The 8,669-nt window shown below is 36.1% G+C and overlaps 2 protein-coding genes across 7 annotated transcripts in view; one reads left to right on the forward strand and one right to left on the reverse strand.

Moving 5' to 3' along the window:
* The window catches only part of LOC125138419 (butyrophilin subfamily 1 member A1-like), a 262,663-nt gene that overhangs the window by 201,129 nt on the left and 52,865 nt on the right, over positions 1 to 8,669 (forward strand). The window lies entirely within an intron of this gene.
* The window catches only part of LOC113656997 (butyrophilin subfamily 2 member A2-like), a 251,138-nt gene that overhangs the window by 20,972 nt on the left and 221,497 nt on the right, over positions 1 to 8,669 (reverse strand). The window lies entirely within an intron of this gene.

Raw genomic sequence — 8,669 nt, forward strand, 5'->3', positions numbered from 1 at the left:
CGCCACCTATTTTTTAAATTAAAAATCTCAGTTCATTAAAAATTGTATGCTTACTATCAGTGCACTGAACTTTTAAAGGGAAAAAGGCAAAGATTTTTTACAAATTACCATGCTCATCTTTCCTCAACATTTCATTAATGTGGCGCACTTCTGTTTCCACTTTTCAGAACACTAACGGAATATTTGCGGCGCGACCAGAGCGTTTTGGATTAAAAGGCTTACAGATTTCAATTCCTTGGACCTGTGTGGGTTTTTGTGGATTATTTGTGTTGGAATATATTACCCCAGTGAAGAAAGAGACGCGTCTAAAGGTAAGGGAAAAATCGGTCTAGCGCCACCTAGGTCAGTTTTGTCCGAAATCTTTTTCTAATTGTATGAAGGCTGTGGATCATATTGTGCTTTGTGTGTGGGCTTAAAAAAATATTGAGAGTATAAACTATTGAGAGTATAAACTATTGAGAGTATAAACTTTACTAGGTAAATAGGTTTTTTCGTGTTTTTGGAGGATTTGATGCTTTAAAAATGAATTGAAGCTTGTTTCTGGGTCATCCCCTAGTGGTCACTTCTACGGCACGGCGACCCGTAATTAATGTGTCCTTGGAAAGCAGAGTTTCTCCTCAGGGAGATTTTATTATGAGGTGCATGTATAAGGGAAAACTGACTGGCTTTACTGACTGACTTTAATTTGAAAACTGACTTTAATTTGATCAATAAAATGTATAAAGTTCAGCTGCTGATGTCTGTGTAGATAAAAACAAACAAAACTCTGTTTCTGTTTAAAACTTCATCAAACACAAACACAATCAGATTCATATTTTATTTAGAAATAAAAATCTCAGGTTAAAATCTCTTTATCAGCACTAATAAGCAAATGTCTAAAAGGATGGACAGCAGAGGGAGCTTCATTAATATTCATAGTGTAAGTGCTACCTGATTGGTCAGTGACATGTTCTGACGTTTCATGTTGATGCACGTGACCGTTTTATGACGGCTGTGAAAAATCATCTTGAGGAGATCAAACTTTCCAGAGCAAGAAACAGGATTAACCAACCTGAAATATACAGTTTATACATTTTATTTTATTTTTCTGTTTGTAAAGACATATTGCTATGCTAAGTGATATCGAGCTCAGCGAGACATTATTAAAGCAAACGTTATCTTGGAGAAAGTCTACATGTATATATTTCTTCATGTATGAGTTCTGAATGTTTCTACTTTTTAGTCATTATGATTTATTTTATTGTGTGCAACATCATTCCTGAGCAATGTTTGCAGTGTGACAGAGCATTATCCTGCTGAAGGAGCCCACTGCACTTAGGGAATACTGCTGACATGAAATTTATACAGATTGACATGTTCTTACTGGCTAGAATTCTGCTAATGTAGTAAGTCAGGGGCACCGTTACACATTGGTATTAGTATTACATTATATTATACATTTATTATATAAGCTTTAATATTGTTACAGAGTTTCATTAAATTAAAGATGAACTTAAATGCCTTTTGAACTACAGTATGATCACTTATCATAGTTAAAAAATTACATTCCACAACCATATGTTATATTTTAGCTGTACAGTATATGTACTGTATATTCTGTTTTGCATAAATTACTGGGAAGAGGAGATTTAATAACAACAATAATTTTTTAAGGCCATCGATTGCTAAACTATTTGAACTACACTTTGTGGAAATTACACAGTAAATGTTTAATGGATCTGTAGCTTAGTGCCACAGAATATAAAGAATATAATAATTTACTAGGTAACATTTGTGAATATTTCATTAGCAGTTCTAATGTAGTTACGATTGTTTGTTTAGTTGCATTTGGAGTTTTCTTCCAGACCTCATTAGTTATGAATGAAAGTAATCGATTTCACGAAGCATTTAACCTTTACATACCTTTATTTTACTTGCTTCTTTTCAGGGAGAAATGCTCTTTCTTCTCGAAGAGCGCTAACTGCTTTTCACTGCTTTCATATTCTAAATGTCTCCATACACTGTTATTTAAACTGCACATGAAGTTTATTGTTCCTGCAGATTAATGTGAAAAAAATGCAAAATTAAGGTTTAATTAAATATTTAAGTCCTATAATAGGCTCCCAATATGACTGTTTCTGTAAAATGTACAAATGTTAATGTATTAATGCTACTAAAAAACACCAGTCAGTGTAATCTCCTCTGGATGATTTAACATAAAACAGTCACATGCAGCAGCAGTGGGGACACACACACACACACACACACACACACACACACACACACACACACACACACACACACACACAATGTGTCAACACAGAAGTGAGGAGTATAAATTGCTCACAGCTATTGCAATTTGGCCCTTGACAAATATATGACAAAAACCGATAACAGGCAAACACAATCCATCTGCAGATGCCAGCTAACATTTACATTTAGCAGACGCCCTTATCCAGAGGGACTTACATTTTTATCTCATTCAATTTTATATAACTGAGCAATTGAGAGTTAAGGGTCTTGCCTAGGGGCCCAGCAGTGGCAGCTTGGTGGACATAGGAATCAAACTCACGACCTTCCGAGTGGTAGCCCAACACCTCAACCACTAGGCTACCACATACCACACTAACAAAAACTCTATCACGCGAAAAGGAAGCCATATGTGAACATGGTCCAGATGCGCCGTTATTTAAAATGGACTGTTTCAAAGTGGAAGTGTTCTATGGTCAGATGAGTACAAATGTAACATTCTTGTTGGGAATCACGAACACCTTGTCTCCGGGCTAAAGAGGAGGGAGACCTTCCAGCGTGTTATCAGTGTTCAGTTCAAAAGCCAGCATCTCTGACGGTATTGGTGTGCATAAGTTTATAAGGTGTTGGCAGGTTGTATGTTCTGGAAGGCACCATTAATGCTGAAAGGTATATAAAGGTTTTAGAACAACATATGCTCCCCTCCAGTATGTCAAAGCACTCGTATCTCGAGGTATCACTGTATATGATAAATAGTCAAAATGTTTTTCTGCCTGAGAAATACAATGTGTAGCGGGAGAGCATGACAAAAGACCAAAATGAGTGAGAGCCCTGAAGATATAATAACAATTTTCAGATGTGATTCATGTGCAGAAGCAATATTTTTCCAGCTTAAAAATAGGTTTTCTTGAGTGTAAACTATAACTGCAGTTTACCAATATAATGTCAGCTGATAACTTATACAACCCGAATTCCTAAAAAGTTGGCACATTTTTTTTAAGTTTGAATAAGAAGACTTTCAAATCACATAAGCCATAACTGTATTCACAATGGAACATAGAAAACAGAACAAATGTTCAAAAAGAAAGATTTTACACTTTTATCCATTAAATGAGCTCATTTCAAATTTGATGCCTGCTACTGGTCTCAAAAAAGATGGCATGAGACAATTAATGGCTGAAAAGCAAGAAATTTTATAAAGATTCAGCTGGGAGAACATCTAGCAACTAGTTAATTGATATTAGGTCTGTAACATGATTAGCTATAAAAGGGATGTCTTAGAGAGGCAGAGTCTCTCAGAATTAAAGATAGTTAGAGATTCTCTAACCTGTGAAAGAGTGCAAAATACTTTAAAAACAAAGTTCCCCCTCATCAGATTGCAAAGGCTTTGCAAATCTCATCATCTACAGTGATTAACATCAAAAGATTCAGAGAAACTGGAGAAATCTTGTGCTTAAGGGACAAAGCAAAAGGCCTTTATTGAGGCCTTCGGGCCCTCAGACGACACTGCATCACTCATTGGCATGATTGTTTCAAAGACATTACTAAATGGACCCAGGAATACTGTACTTCCAGAAACCACTGTCAGTAAACACAAACCACCTTGCTAACTAAAATCATGCAAAAAGGAGGCCATATGTGAACATGGTCCAGAAGCGCCATCGTGTCCTGTGGGCCAAGGCTCATTTAAAATAGACTGTTTCAAAGTGGAAGTGTTCTGTGGTCAGACGAGTACAAATTTAACATTCTTTTTGGGAATCACAGACACTGTGTCCTCCGGGCTAAAGAGAAGGGAGACCTTCCAGTGTGTTATCAGTGTTCAGTTCAAAAGCCAGCATCTCTGACAGTATGGGTGTGCATAAGTGCATATGGTGTGGACAGCTTACGTGTTTTGTAAGGCACTATGTATGCTGAAATGTATATAAAGATTAAAAGCAACATATGCTCCCCTCCAGATGACGTTGATGCTACACCATGTCCCTGTGCAAACCTTTTTGAGACCTGTACGTAGCAGGCATCAAATTAGAAATGATATCATTTAGTTTATAAATGTGTCAAATTTCTCTGTTTAAACGTGTTATGTTTTCTTTGTTCCATTGTAAATACAATTTTGGCTTATGTGATTTCAAAGTCTTTTTATTGAAATTTAAAAAACTTCCCAACTTTTTTGGAATTCGGTTTGTATTTGCTATTTTTATTTTTAATATTTTTACTGTTTGACTTTGATTCAGTTTGATTTGTTAAACTGATGGATTATGTGAGCTAGCAAGCGAATCTTAATGCAGTCATGAATCAAATCTCTAAGACCTGAAAATAAAAACATAAGAACTATTAATATTTAACTATAACTACATAATTATTAATTACCTGGACTTACCACTTTGATTTATATAATGTACCATTATAAGTTGCACATTATGTAATGATGTAGGTAGTGAAAAAGGGGGAAATTAAAGTTTATGTGAGAAATAAAAAAGACCATCCTTCAGTTCTATGTTTTCATTTATCAGGTCCATTTATCTTGAGAGCCCTGCACATATAATCACAAAGCAGTTAGTCTTCATCTCATTACCTTCACTTTTACTCATGTGTACCAGATTCTTATCAACCCTCAGGAGTCTTGAAGTTTGTGCAGCAGTATGACAATGGTTTGCTTCCTAACTGGAAGGTTGCTCATATCAGGTAACATGGAGGGGATTGACATGTGCTCCATCTCCATGCAGTTTTAGTGTACACTTAGCAATCAACTAAAGAAAAGCACTTTTACACTGGATACAGGTGTCTCATCTCATCTCATCTCATCTCATCTCATCTCATCTCATCTCATCTCATCTCATCTCATCTCATCTCAACTCACTCCTTCACTCTTCTTTTCTTTTTATCAGAACAACCTACAATACCATGTAGTGACTCCTAACCCTAAGGTTGTGGGTTCGATTCTCGGGCCTGCCACGACTGAGGTGCCCTTGAGCAAGGCACCCCCCCCCCCAACTACTCCCTGAGCGCCGCAACAAAAATGGCTGCCCAATGCTCCGGTGTGTGTTCACGGTGTGTGTTCACGGTGTGAGTATGTGTTCACTGCTGTGTGTGTGCACTTTGGATGGGTTAAATGCAGAGAACGAATTCTGAGTATGGGTCACCATACTTAGCCGTATGTCATGTCTAGTGAACATAATAAACTCCCGCCTTTGTATGAAAGAAATGTTATTAATTCAACAGCAAGTAATAGCAACACACAACAGCATTGTTTACTACTTTATATAACAACGGAAAATCTATTTTCTCTCTTTTTTCTAAATTAGCACAAAAATTTAAATGACATTGTTTTGACTTTAACATGAACTGGTTAAATCCTTTGTCCTTTTTTATACAAGCGAGATAGTCTTTCATCCATATTGGACTCTTCTTCATCATAACATGCCCATAACATGGGCATGTATATTGATGCGTAAGAGATTTCTCAAATGAATCTCCCTTCTCTTTCTCAGCACACTTTTAGAAACTGACTCCAATCATTGAGAAGGAACTTTATCTCCTGGTCGAAAAGAAGGAATTCTTGCACTTTGTTGGGTCTCTCAACAAGAAAACCTCAGATTTTGATGGTGAACTGTGATGGTTATTTTAGGAAAAGTGTACATAGCTATAAAATAATTAACTATTCTATAAGTCATGTAACTAGCAGACCATTACGTTTAAATTTTAAATAATTTTTAAGTGTTATATTGAGCTGACAGTTTGTCATTGTTTCAAATGACAGTTTCACATTGTTTCTAATGTGACACTGCTATTAGGCTGTTCTGGACTGTGTGGATGAGGAATGTATAAGGTTCTTGCTGGTCCTCCTGTCCTCATCACACTGAGAGAAAAGCTGGAGGTGGTGGGGGTGTTTGTGCATTAAGATGAGGGTCTGGTCTCCTTTTATGATGTGAAGTCCAGATCTCATATCTACTCTTTCACTTTTCAATCTTTCACTGAGAAACTCTATCCATACTTCAGTCCTTGTTTTAAATAAATTAGGTAAAAATTCAGCACCACTGATCATCTCTCCTGTATTTAAGAAGTTTATGATTTTACTTTTTAAAGACAAAAACCTAAATTGATTTGGCAATATATACAAATCTCTCATTAAAATCTATACATAAAATTTATACTGAATTTATTTTTTTAATGAATAACATCAAACCATAGAGTCTGTGATTACAATTTCAATTATTTATCATTGCAACTTTTATGCAACTTTAATTACTCCATTACTCAACTCACTTTGGGCTTCTGAAACTTTCTCATTATAAGATTTATATTGTTACCATACAGAGCTAACACTCTTAGGTGTTATTTTGAGATATCTTTATCTCAGTTACTTTAGGTCTTGGAATGAAAAAGTGAATATATAATTAAACATATACATCATGCAATTGTACCCAGGAATTACTGTTGATCACAAGAGAAAACTCACCACAGTCAAGCCAGACACACAGCAAAAATAACAGTGTGCTAATAAATAAGAAGACAACTAGCTTCAATAATACCCTGAATTTTCTTCCCAGTATAATGTGGTTTGATTTTTTAAGCTCAGTAAACATCCTGACACTGCCATAGTGAAGAGATTCATCCTTGTTATTATACTCATAGGGTTTAAGGACAAATCATTTTAATGTAAATTTTAAATTCACTTTTGATAACATAGTTCCAATAATATAAGCATAGCAGATCTGTGTCATAATATACTTTCAAATATAACAGTGAAAAGAGATCATGAGAGTCTTGAGAGAACTTGTGGAAAGAAAATACAGGACAAGGTGTGCTGCCGGTTATATATAAGACACAATATATGACCTGGACATCTGAATGAACCATTTGTGTGTGAGTTACCATGGATCATGGTGCTGTATTAAAGCAAAGACAGAGCTGAGGACTTAGTAAGTAATCCTAGCCAAATAAAGTGCAACTGTGCAACCTGGTGCAAACAGTGCAGGACAAGACAAAAAAAGACAGTGCAGGACAAAAGACAGTGCAGACAAAAAATTACAAGACAATACACAAAAACAGCACCAAGCAGTGTAAATGCTGTATGTTCAAACTATATTGTCCAGTGCCTCCATTAAGTGGAGCTGCTTGAATGGACTGTATACTTTGGGGGCCTATACGGATTGCTGAGAAAAAAAAGGAAAGAAAACAAACATTAAAAAAAAAAGAAATATGGGTAGACATTGTGTTGGATGTATTTCTGCCTTCTAATAACACTGTGAATCTATGGTAATATTTTTGTTAAGGTGTGTGTTGATGTATTTTGTATCCTTCATGTCATGGTGCTGGAGTGGTGTTAAGTTTAATCACCATCCGGAGTGGGGGTGGTGTTGTGGGAGAGGGCAAATAGGAGCTGCCGCTTTAAGATCGCTATCTAGGTGTTGTAGTCCACATTGAAGTGCATTGTGGGTAATGTAGTTCGCGACATGTGCTGAGGTGACGTGCGCTCTCACTGTGTGCTGTGTAGGTGAAATCAGGGCGAAAGTTTGTACTCTGCTTTGTTTAAAGTTCACTCAAGTCAAGTCAGTCCACCCGGGAGCTGTTTTTCACTGTAAACCCTGACCACACGATAACGAGTAAAAGAACAAGATGAATCAGTCATTTTGTCCGTCTCATTTTTTGCACTAACATGAATTGACGAGTTGTTACGCTGCTGCCAGGAATCACTGAAGCGGAGAAAGTAACAAGAGGGAGTCTGCAAACCTGAGCGACTTGTGAGGGTGGTGATGCTTCCTGTAGCATGAGGGATTTGTAATGATAAAGAAAAGAGGAGACAGTGCATTAGATCCTCTATGGGGTTTACTTACCTCTCTCTGCTGAGCCTGATACACACACACACACACACACACACACACACACACACACACACACACACACACACACACACACATATGATTATTATTAAACTTTATAATTCTTAGACTTTTGGACTTCACTGTGTATTCAGCATTACATTATACATTTTTAAGTTATTTATAAAGTTTAAGTGTTGCAAGGTTTTATTAAAGGACTCAATCATTTTATCAAATTATTAGTTTTGTTAAAGGCATCAATTTAACAATTTCTAAATATATATTTTTTATAAACACAGTAATATTTGATGTGAAAGAAATGTCAACAGCAATAATAACAACATACATTTATTTTATTGCTTATAGGACTCAAGTTAATATGTAAGGCATAACAGAATGGCACAATCATCAAACAAAACATAACAAAAAAGAAAATAATCGCTGTTCAACAGCTTGCATACCTTTAGTACTACAGTAAATATGGTGTATTTCCCCCTTCGGCATTAATGATGGCATGCAGTCTTTTGTAATAATTCTGCATTAAGTCTTTAATTCTCTCAGTTGATATGGCTGCCCATTCTTCCTGGCAAAATGTCTCCAGTTCCTGTAATTCTTTTGGGC

Source organism: Tachysurus fulvidraco, chromosome 1 (assembly GCF_022655615.1).
Source record: "Tachysurus fulvidraco isolate hzauxx_2018 chromosome 1, HZAU_PFXX_2.0, whole genome shotgun sequence".
NCBI classification, from domain to species: Eukaryota; Metazoa; Chordata; class Actinopteri; order Siluriformes; family Bagridae; genus Tachysurus; species Tachysurus fulvidraco.